The 12,461-nt window shown below is 38.1% G+C and overlaps 1 protein-coding gene across 8 annotated transcripts in view; it reads right to left on the minus strand.

Annotated features, from left to right (window-relative positions):
• SIPA1L2 (signal induced proliferation associated 1 like 2) overlaps nucleotides 1-12,461 on the minus strand; it is a 266,715-nt gene that overhangs the window by 237,390 nt on the left and 16,864 nt on the right. The window contains exon 2 of one of the 8 annotated variants that reach the window (XM_078156233.1): nucleotides 5,256-5,323. The exons of the other annotated variants lie outside the window; for them this stretch is intronic. The gene's annotated coding sequence lies outside the window, so the exon portion shown is untranslated. The remainder of the gene's footprint in view (nucleotides 1-5,255; nucleotides 5,324-12,461) is intronic. 8 annotated transcript variants of the gene reach the window in all.

Here is a 12,461-nt window from a genome sequence, read left to right on the forward strand (position 1 = left end):
ACTTGAGCCTCTAACTTCTAACCTCTTTAATATTCTTTTTATTTTGTATTTATCATGATTGTCCCTGCTTATTTACATATGGTTGCCCCCATCATTATTTCAGCAGGGGCTGTTCTTGTGTTTTCCCTTTTCTTTATCTCTTTAGCCTGAACTTGGGACAATTAACAATAACCTGGTAGTTAGTCTCCTGGCCTCATCTCTCTTCCCACACCAATCTATCCTCCACTCAGCTGCCACGGTGATCTTACTGAAGCACAGGCCATTTGACTCTGTCACTGCCACCACCCCTTTCAATAAACTTATAACACCCAGGATAAATAAAAAGTCATTTGTTTAGTATTCAGAGCTCTTCGTAGCCTGACCCTCTGAAATCTTCCCAGGCTTCTTACACCTTATACCCCTCCCCCATGTATCCTGTGATACAGTGACTCTCTTGCTACTTCCCAAACATCTCTCGACTCTAGGCATTTGCAATGGCTGTTCTTCATGCCTGGAATTCTCTTTCAGTATCTCTACCTCCTGGCTTCTCTACCTACCTTCAAGTATCAGCTAAAATCCCACCTTCTACGAAATGACTTTTCTGATCTCTCTCTAATGCTTGTGCCTTGTCTCTGTTGATTATTTCTACTTTATCCTATCTGTATCTCTTTTGCACACACTTGGTGGTGTGTAATCTCTCCCCTTATACTGGGAGCTCCTTCAGAGGAGAAACTATTTTTTTGCCTTTCTTTGTATCCCCAATGCTTAGCACAGAAGCCAGTACAAAGTAGGCACTTAAATGCTTGTTGACTGGCAGATACCTAATAAGAACTTAATAAATGCTTTTTGATTGGTTACTAACTCTAAGAGGACTCTGTACCCACTACTTAATAACTGCCTCTGAAATCAGATTTATGATAGAATAGTAATTTCTCAAAAGAAAATATTTTGCACACATGGGATTATTTAAAATTATTCCCTATTGTCAATCTGTTTTTTGTTTGTTTGTTTTACCATTTGGGTTAAATGTCATAATTAAATATGGGGGCTAGAAATCAAGAACACCTGAGCTGAAAGGCATCTTAGAAATCATTTAATCCAACCTCCTCATATTCCAAATGAGGAAGAGAACTGAGACTTGGAAAGATTTAGGAACTCATCCCCTGGTTAAATAGTTAACAGCTTCCAAACTCTAAGTCAGCATCTTAGAAGATGCAGTAGAAGGTATGAGAATGAATAATTAATGATGGAGGAAAGGAAGGAGAGAATTTGGAACTCAAAATTTTCCCCAATGATGTTAAAAATAAATAACAAAATTTTAAAAATGAAATCACATGCAAAGATGAATAATTAAAAATCTTATTTATGCTTGCCTTTGGAATACGGATATATACACAGAAAACACCAAGCCCCTTTCCAAATCTATTTTACTATGTATAGCAGGTTAGTAAAGGGGAGGAGAGGTAAATTTAATAACAAACATAGATAATCCAACTCAGAAGAGTTGAGTTGGGCACAAAAGAACTTTTCCTCTCCTTTCTCCTAGCCAAACCATAATAAAATCATTAATGGTTAAATGAATATGCCCTGAAGTGTTACATAAAATATATAATTAGGTGAGGAACCATATTATCTAAGAATATCCCACTCTTTGAAAATGAAACAGTGACTCTTTTCTAATAGCGAATTCCATAATATTTTCATTAAGGGAAGCGAATAAGCATTTCCATGGCACCTACTATGTGCCAGGCACTATGCTAACTGATTTTTACAGTATTATCTCATTTGATTAATAAATATGAGAGGCAATATGTATAATAACTCAGCTCAAGACTTTTTGCTATATGAGGCTTTTCCTAATGTCACAAAATCACAGAAAGTACTAAGTAGAAGGAAGCTAAGGAGCAAATAAGTCTAACACATGCATAAAAAGAATCCTCACTATGTGAAATGTAGTACTTGGTCCTCTAGCCCTCATCTGGAGGAAGGAGGAAGGAAGGAGGAAGACCAGGCCCCCTCTGAAGCTACTTTTAGATAGCTCTACTTTTTAGGAAGTTTTTTCCTGAAATCAAACCGAAATTTGCTTCCCCCACCCCTAACCTCCTGACTCCACCCTCTGGGGTCAAAGACAACAAGCCAAATCATTACTCAGTTACCGAGTCCTTCCTGAGTCTTCCTTTATCAAGCTAGATACAAGTAGTTCCTTCAATCAATCTCCATGTGTCATGAGGTCAAAGTCCTTCACTGTCCTGGTTGCCCTCTTCTGGAAAGGCAGGATCCAGATTTTCAACATTCTTCTGAAACCACGATACCCAGAACTAAACACAAGAGTCCAAATGAGGTCTGGCAAGGACAGAATACAGCTGGATGACCACCTCCCCCCACTTCTAGAAGCTCTGTCCCGACCTAATGCAACCCAGCACTTCATTATGTTTTTTTTTTTTTACTGTCACATCACACTGCTAATGATACTGAGCTTACAGTCTACTTGAAAAAAAAAAAGGATCCTTTACATAGGTCTGTACACGTCTCCTTCATCTTGCAACTGGACCCAGATGGCTCTGGAGGAGATAGTGAGGCTGGTGACTTTGCACAGCCCTCCTTCACTTACATCTAATTCACTTGCAAGTCATGGCCTCACCTTCTTGCTGTCCTGGTCCTCTTCCAGAACAGAGGACAAACAACTAGCGGAGTGGACTGCACCCAAGTGCAAGGCTTTACATTCATCCCTATTGATGCATCTTATTAGATGCATCCCAAAGCTCTAACCCCGAAGTTTTTAACTCGGGATCCACAGACCAAGCCCTCAACTCCACTCCACAGAATCCATGTGTAGATTTCAGGGGATCTCTGAGCTTAGAAGGGAAAAAAAAATTTACATCTTTGTTTCAATATAACCAGTTTTCTTTGTAATTCTATTTTATATATTTAAAAACTTATTCTGATTTCCCCTGACTGCCAAAGGGATCCATGACATATTTTTAAAAGCTAAGAATCCCTCATGTATCTTGTCAAGATCCTTTTGAATCTTGACTCCATCCATCCATTGTATTAAATCTCCCTCGTGGCTTTGTGTCATCTGCAAATTTGATGCCTTTATGCCCGGTCATTGATAAAAATGTCAAACAGCAAAAGGCCAAGTACAGATCCTTGGGGCATTCCACTGGAGACCCCACAGTGACACACTGGTCCATTAACAATTCTCAACTTGGCTATCCACCTAGTTCAGAATCCATCTGAATATATCACCTAATCCATATATCTTTCTAACTTCTCTCCCAGAATAGTAACAATGCTTAATTAAAAAAAAATACAAAAACCTAAATAAGCCAAATTCACAACATTCTCTCTAATTGTTTAGTAATCCTGTTTTGTTTTGTTTGTTTGTTTGTTTTTGAGGAAATCAGATTAGTCTGAAATGACCTGTTTTCAATGAAGCCATTCTGGGGCTTTATAATCTTTATTTCCTAGTTGTTTAACTATCCATTCTAAAATTTACTGTAGGAATCAACTTAAGCTCACTTGCTTATGACTGGTAGACTGTTCTCTTTTTTGAAAATCGAGATATCCTTCTCCAATCCTTTTTTTCCTTTTTTTTTTTTTTTTTGGTTAGGCAATGGGGCTAAGCGACTTGCCCAGGGTCACACACAGCTAGTAAGTGTTATGTGTCTCAGGCCACATTTGAACTCAGGTCCTCCTGAATCCAGGGTCGATGCTCTATCCACTTCACCACCTAACTGCCCCCTTCTCTAATCTTATGATACCTCTATCATGTTGCATGATCTTCCATATAGCATGGATACTTGCTTTGTAATCTCATCTGCCAGTTCTTTCAGGACCAAAGGATGTGTAGTCCAAGTGGGCCAGAGGAGTTGAATTCATCAATGACAGTTAAATGATCTCTTAACTATCTCCTTATTTATCTTGGGTACCAACTTGCTGTTAGTCATTTTTGCTCTGTTATTCCAATGTAACCATCACTCTCATTTGTAGAGAAAGCAGAAATGAATAACGCAGACTAAACTTAAAAGTATATCCCGCATACCTTTTTCTTTCAGAGATCTGGTTATTAAATAGTCACCTGCACACCACTGCTTCCAACTCTCACCTATGATCCTACAAAGGAAACATTTCCTAGTTTTTATAGTAACACACAACTCATATATTCATTTCTAAAATTCTAAACTAATTATAACAGACCAGATGTTTGATGAGTATGCTTAGTGAGTAACCTTTGAGCATGATCTAGTACAATTCCCTCATTTCACAGATGAGGAATCTGAGTATCAGAGAAGTGAAGCAATTTTGTCCATAGTCACACAGCAAGTGTCAGAGTCGGGATGTGAACCCAAATCTTCCAGCACTCTACACACCACACTAAGTCTCTCAACCCTGATAGACTTGAGGTTTCTCATTTATAAAATGTGCAAGTTTAAGGAGAAGAACCCCAAGTTCTACAATCAGAGGTCCAGTATAACCTGCTGGGCCAGCAGCAGCTAACACAGTAGACACAGGAGGTACCAACACAGTAGACACAGGAGGCACCAATTATCATCTGCATTACCCTGGGACAAGATATTTATTCAAATATTTTTTTTAAGCTAGGCAATGGGGTTAAGTGACTTATCCAAGGTCACACAGCTAGTAAGTGTCAAATGTCTGAGGCCGAATTTGAACTCTGGTTCTCCTGACTCCACGGCCAGTGGTCTACCCACTATGCCACCTAGCTGCCCCTACTCAAATATTTCTTGAGAACTAACTTACCTGCAACGCACTACTAGGGACCAGGATAAGAAATTACAGAGATGGGTAAGAAACCATTTCTACCATAGAATCATTTAGAATCCAGTAGAGGCCACATACATAGAAAACTTTATACTAAAGGTAAAACTCCCAGAGGGCAGGAATCTTGTCTTTTTTCATCTCTGTATCTCTCCACCCGCCTCACCCTCACTCCCACTTATTTAGCAGGTATTTAAGTACTGATATTTAGACATATATAAATATATGAGAGGTACAGGGTGTTCTGAACCTCAGAGGCAATTACTGAATCAAATTAACACCAAGCAAAATTTGTACAAATAATAGCAAGTAAAATTAAGTACTCGGGAGGTATTAGGTGTTCTGTGCCTCAAAGGCTCAACTCTAAGCACCATTCTGTTTATATTTTCTGTGATTCTCACATCAGAGTGTTTTAAAAAGAATGTTTTTATTTGCTCAGATGTACAGCAGACAATCTTGTCCGTGGAGTCAGAAAGACATAGTTTTAATCTTACCTTAGGTACTCACTAGCTGTGAGACTACAGGCAAGTCTAACCATTTCCCTGGGTCTCGGTTTCCTCATCTGCAAAAAGAGGAGGCAAGATTCAATGACCTCTAAGGCCCCTCCAGCTCTAAAATCTATGATCATGCCCATACTATGATGTGATGTTGGATTTTGGCTTTGACAATAACACCATGAAACATTTTTGGGTAAGCTACCCTTTCAAATAAGGAAATTTATATTTTTCCCATTTCTTTGTGCCCTATCAAGTCATAAACTCTGATAAAAATAAGTAACAAATGCTTTTACAAAATAGGATATCAAAGGCACTTTTTTTTCTTTTGGAGGCAGAATGGATACAGTAGGAAAAAAAAACTTGAATTTGAGTCTGGGGTCATGTGAGACTAGGGTTTTTGAATCCTGATTACAATACTACTACTACTACTACTACTACTACTACTACTACTACTACTACTACTACTACTACTACTACCACCACCACTACTACTACTGATGATGACAACCATAGGGAACAAGTCATTTTTTATCTGTGAGCTTCACTTACTTCATCTGTAATCAAAGGATAATATTTGCACTACCCATTTCACAAGTTTATTGTCTTACATAAGATAAGGAACTACATACACATGAATTATTTTACCTTTTTCACTTAAGAAAAAAATCCAAAAGCACCAATATAGAGAATTACCCATTACTTCACAGTTTTAAAAAAGAAAAATGAGCAATAAGTCATTTGGTTATAGGAGGAAAGTCAGTGCAAATGTACACCCATTGGTTAAAAAAAACAGCCAATCTTCATGATTTTGGAAGGCTTAATAATTTGCTTCATCACATATAGTGAAAGTTTCCTCCCTCTCAAGGAAGGCTGATGCATCAACTAAAGAAATGTTATGTCTGTAGTCAGTGCATAAAAATGCAGTCCTAAGAGTCTAAATACACTATCTGATTAAGCCCATGCTACCCATTTGTTCTGTACAAAGTTTGAAAATCTTCCAATTTTCTGGAGCAAAAAATGGAAAATCTACCACCTGTAGCTGCTACTTCTGCCCCAAAATCAAACAAAAATCTAAAGAAAATGCTTCTCTCTCAAGAAGTTACCATGAGCAGGGGCTGTGTTCTTATCACTGGGAAAGTTCCCTCGACCTTCTGAATAACTCTAACAGTAGGCACAAAACATGAAAAATCAGCAGATTCCATCTGTAACATACCCTGGGCAGTTCAGAACATGGGAAAGGTAATAATTCAAACACTGGACTATCAGATCCTTCTACCGAAAGGAAGAGCCTATATCTTCTAAGCCTGACTCACCTAACTTGAAAGTTCCATACATATTGTTAAATAAATTATTTTCTTGAGCATTAAGTTCCAAGTGGGTTGGAACCAGTAGGTGCTTCCTCTCACCTGCTAAGATGATCTTAACCAATTTCCCAGTACAGTGGATTCATGTAAAAGAATTATTTGCCTAAACCTTAGCCTCATTTCCCCCTCTTAAAAGATCTACAACCCCTTCCCTTCTGTCTCATAATTAAAGCATTATTCTTGACACTGCCTAAGGAAATAGTATAACAATCATTTTTCTTTTGGTTTTATTTGACCAAAAAAAGAATGAGGCAAAGAAAGTACCACAAACTGTCACTGGATCCTGAGGTTACCTAATAATAATAATAATGATAAACAGGGATGCTCTTCAATTTCCCCAGTTAAAACTCTCTATTAAAAGTGGTTTAAGTCTTTTAAAGTCTAGGTTTAATTGTTCACTCAGGTTTCCAAAGACCCTGATATTCTATCTTTTTTCACCAGAAAGGACAAGAAAAAAAATCAGAAGCTTAAGAAAAGCCTCAGGTTAAACAAAATCATCTTCATCCCTCCTTCTTTTGAGGGAAGTAAGCCCCTCTGTCGCCGAAACTACCCTGTGAACTGATCACCAGCCAGCTATGCAAGGTGGCTGCTCCAGAAGGAATGTTTATTTTTGGCAATCTCTGAGTTACTTTGGGAACTATTGTGATAACAACTATGTGTAAAGTGGGAAAAAATGCACAGTGGAAGTCAGAGATAAAGCAGAATTCCAGTTCAAGTCAAGCTTAAAGTTGCCGGTCATTTTCTTTTACATTTCACTCAGCCTATATACTTCAGAAAAAGAAACAGAAAATCCCTCTTAACAGCCTCCATTGACCAGAAGCTCCTATGAGTCTTTTGGGAGAACTAGTACAAACAGTACAATGCCATAGAGTAAGGCATTCTATGCAATTCCACACAGTTTCTATTACAATCTCCCATTATTGACTCCCTATAATTTAATTTTATTTGGCCTGGCTTCAAACCACATATTTAAATACTATTATTTTTCAAAAGTATAGTATTTTCAAAAAAAACTTTTCTAAATATTTTGTCACCAATATGATAACATAGTATCACCAATACTATAAAACAATTACAACCCCACTGTTCAAAAGTTATATTACAGGGCAAGAGAAAAAGAAAACAAGGTGACCCTTTTACAAAATTTCCACCCTGGAAAACTTGAAAATGCAGGAATACTCATTAACTTCCTCCCACTAATGATCCTTCCCCCTCCAAAAAAATGTAATTACATTAAGTATTTCCAAACAAAATCACTTTCATTTTATTGGTACAAGCTAGCACAATCGGTATGTCCCAAGGCAGTCTATACATGGCACAATGGAAGGACTACTGGGTCTTAAATCAAAGGATTTCAAATTCACCTTTCTGAAACTTCACAATCTCTCTGGGCCTCAGTTTCTACATCTGTAAAATGAGGGGGTTGGATTCCATAGCCTCTAAAGTCCCTCCAGCTCTTGATCTATGATTCTAGGAGGATCTCAGGAAGCTACATAAGAGATAATACAGGCTTTACCATGAACTCCAACTGGCTGAAATGCCAGTAATTTGGGAATCATTAACTCTGGACAATGCAAATAATTTCCAAAACAATGTGACAAGATCTTATCTTCATCCTTAAAAGCCTGAGAAGATGTGATGGATGGGAGCTGTAAAAGATGTGAAACAATACACATATGTACTGTATAAAATAAGCTCTCACCAAAGGAGCGCTAAGCAGCAGGCCACCATTTAAACCAAGTACTGATGTAGGAAGCAGGACTTGTCTCTTCTTAAAACATTTTTAACCAGCAGCTGTTTCATTTTCTTCCACCCAGAGAAGATTTTTTCAAGGTATTATCAAACAATCTGCTCCAAGTCCCTAAGCTCAAAAGCAGTGTAATGTTAGTTCATTAAAAGATATAGACAAATCACAGACAACAAGTGTTTCATTAGAAATCACCCCTAATGACCTCGGCACAGTTCTTCCCAGCACTGGGCGCTGGCCAGTGCACTCCAATAAGATTTTTTTTTCTTTGTGAATAGTATACAGGCCTCTGGTATACTGCAATGGCTCCCAAGAAACCCCTTTGCCCTTGACTAAATGATTACTATTATTGCTATTCATCAAGTGTCTCTTAAGCCTTCTATTATGAGTCTGAATTTTAAGCAGGAGGCCAGTTTCTTGACAACAGGCTCTAATCCAAGCCTTCACTAGCCTTTCTTTTAAAGCCGAAAAACTGTCTGCACTTTCCCATTATTTTAAAACTTCACCAATCCCTCTCTCTCTCCACCCCCATCCGATGTACTTCAGGATGAGGAAGCAGAGGGATCTAGCACAATGCTAAGAGTTCTCATTTATTATTCCACTTTAAATGCATGGAAAATCACTTCATGGAAAGTCAGTGCTGGAGTAGCTAAGGAATAAGCAGGCACAGTCATACATAGCCTGCTGTTGGAAACATCCTTTCTGGGAAAAAAGAAAAAACAACGTTGGACTCGAGAGAAAAGTCAGGGATCCCCATCATGGGTTTTCTATAAGCCAAGGAAGATAATGAGAGGAAGGCCCTATGTATGCCAAAATATTCCTAGCGGTACTTTTTTATGGTAGCAAAAAACAAAGTGAATGTCAATCAGCTGAGCAATGGATGAACAAAATGTGGGCTATGAATGTGATGGAATAATAAGAAATGAATGAAGAAGGCAGAGAAATCAATTATGTGAACTGGTGCAGAGTGAAGTAAGCTGAACCAGACACACGATGACTACAATAATGAAAAGAATAGAATACTAAAAGGAAGACCAGCTGGGAGTAACAAATGAAACAGTTTTGGTCCCCATGAACACATCATCAAAGTACCTTCCTCCTTTTGGAATGGAAGAGGAAGCGGGTGCATGTGTGGAAAGTTACACACACTGCCTGATGGGGTCCTCTCTTCATGGGTTTTATTTAACAGTTTTTCTTTGTTAATAATGGAGGGTTCAATGTAGGGTAGAGGGGGGAGGGAAGAAGAAAAAGACAGGAATGGCTAGAAAATGATTAATGTCAAAGCAAAAGGCATCCATAACATTTTTTTAAAATAACGTAAAGCCACCACTATTCTAAGTCTTAAAAACAGGAATTTTTTAAACCAATCACCAAATCCAGGGCTCCAAATTAATGCAAAAAAAAAATGAAAACAAAACAATTAAAGACAATCAACAACCACTACTCAAGCCAAGCAACATTACCAAAATGTGTTTGCTACAACTCTATTTTCCCTAGACAAAATAAAAGAAAAGGAATGATGGGGCAGGATATGTAAGCAAAGTCTATATGGAAAGCTCAGATGACAGAATTGCAAATGGTAGAAAAGAAGCTTGACTTAGAGCTGGATGAGACCTGAGCAGCCTTCTAATCCCTTCATTTTATATATAAAATCACAAAGGTTAAATGACATGCCCACCCCAACCGAGAAGTAAGCATCAAAGACTGGTTTTGAACCCACGACCCCAAATTCCAGAGCCACTTCTCTTTGCATAATGAGACAGTCAAGAGTTGCTTGAAATCTGGATTTGAACCCGTGTCCCCAAATTCCAGAATCAGCTGTCTCTGAATAATGAGACAGTCAAGACCTGTCAACAGTTAAGAGCTGTTTAGAATGGATGCAAAGCCCAAGGAAATGTTTACCTACTGAGTATTCTACTTCTTTTTTAAATCTGTGATCTTATGATCAAATGTGAGCTCCCAAGACCATCTGAACCCTGTGGTGACCCTTCTCTTTCTTAGACCATAATTTAACACTGAAAGCTGGAGGGAGGGGGTGCAAGATAATGCTTTTTTATTAATTCATAGATCAAAAATCTGTCACATCTACCTGTGCATAGAACACTGTATTCCAGCAGATGCTATCACCCTGTGGATTCTACGAAGGTCAAGGAAAGCAGCAGCAGACCAAGGAATCCTTCAACTGAAGGGGGTTGGGGTTGAGAGGAACCTGTTTCTAAAGTAAAACTCAAAGGTGCTCTTTTCATCTAGCTTGTAAATTGTCCAGTACCAAAACCTTGAACACCAAAATAGGGTTCTTGTCTCTCACTAACCCTTTCTGACATCCTTCCCCCTCATCTTGTGATTTTTCCTACTGTAAGCCTACTTCCAGCTGATAACTGCCTCCTGCCTAGGGCCTCCTCCCACTCTTTGGGCAGATATGTGGCTCAGTGAATAGAGGGCCAGAAGCCAGGAAGACCTAAGTTCAAATCCAGCCTCAGATACTTACTAGTTGTGTGATCCTGGGCAAGTCATTTAATTTCTGTCTGCCTCAGTTTCTTCATCTGTAAAATGAAGATAATAATAGCACCTACCTCCCAGGGCCGTTGAGAGCATCAAATGAGATAACATTTGTAATGTGCTAACATAGTACCTGGCAGCCAGTTAAGTGCTACATAAATGTTAGCTATTACCTAAATGTTAGTTGTTATTATTATTATTGACTTCTCTGTCTGGTTACTGATAATGGCTTAGTCTACGGAATTCCTGACTTAGACCTTCACTTGGACTTTACTATCCTCCCTCTCATGCCCTACTCCCAAGGGGAAATGGGTGAGAAGGTTCATTTAGTACTATGGACACTGCTCAACCACTACCTTCACCAAACCCAAAGGAAGGACTACAAGGCCGTCTAAGAAGGGCACAACTGAATTTGGCTCCTGTTACCATCTCATATCATTAAAACTACTATTATTTCAGATAATCCTGAAATAATTAGTTTTATAATGAAATCAAACAGGGCAAGCTTATTATAAGCATATGAAAAAACCTTATAATCAATATACACGTATGACCTTGAATCTCAAATATGTGCCTTAACGTATTTCCTTTGATATTTCCTTGAATCTCAAATATGTACCTTAACATATTTCCTTTGAACAAACAACTCAACGTGATTCAGTCTTTTTACATTAAGTATGTCCACTTATTATGGAAATGATGATATTGGATTACCAGGCATATTTCCTATCTGTGTAAATATTCTCTTCCAGGTAGAAATATTTCATCTATGAAATTTATTAGATTTTTTTGAGTGATCACATCTTTCACTCTCCTTTCCTGTCATGTAGAATTAACTTCATCTGGGTAGGTTTATGATATAGAACCCTTTGCAGATGACAATAGAAAAAATCAGTTTTACTGTATACCTTGCAAAAGAGACAACTTAATCACCACTTAGAAGATGGTGTCAATCAATCCTCTTTGAAGCTCCTTTGTTAATTCAGAAATCATCTAGAGAGGCACAGAGCCTAAACCGATTGAAGATGATATATTTCAGTAGTTTCTGGTAAGCACTGAAGAAAGCAGAGAATGTGGTCTATGTGTGATTTGCTTTATGCAATAATTTTGTATAAATCAAAACTATTATAAAATTAAATGCATTAAGGAAGTCTGCTTTTTAAAAGCAATCCTGTGGGTGAGTCCTTTCATAAGAATCTATTATAAAGTAATCAACTGCCTCTGCTTTGTTTTGTAACTGGATTTTCCTATCTTTTTTTTCTTAAAGGGTAGTAGAGAAGTTGGAGCACAAACCTACCAGCTTTCCTAACTTAAAGCAAAGGAGACTATAGTGTTACTTTGGGCTCCATTAGTGACAATGTCAATTTCAACAACAAAACTGAATTTAAACTGGCAACTTCCTTATTATCACCAAGCAACGACTAGGAATATACTTATTGATGGGTACAAAAAGCCATTTTTACAGAGTTAAGGAAAAATCAAGTGCTGAGGAAATGAAAACAGGTTTGGTAATCATGGTCCAGGTCCTGCCCACCCTCCCTTCGACCTCCTATAACACAGAACTAAGCGAGAAAGGCAAAAAAAAAAGTGATT

This window comes from Phascolarctos cinereus, unplaced genomic scaffold, assembly GCF_003287225.1.
Source record: "Phascolarctos cinereus isolate Bilbo 61053 unplaced genomic scaffold, phaCin_HiC Scaffold_5;HRSCAF=322, whole genome shotgun sequence".
NCBI classification, from domain to species: Eukaryota; Metazoa; Chordata; class Mammalia; order Diprotodontia; family Phascolarctidae; genus Phascolarctos; species Phascolarctos cinereus.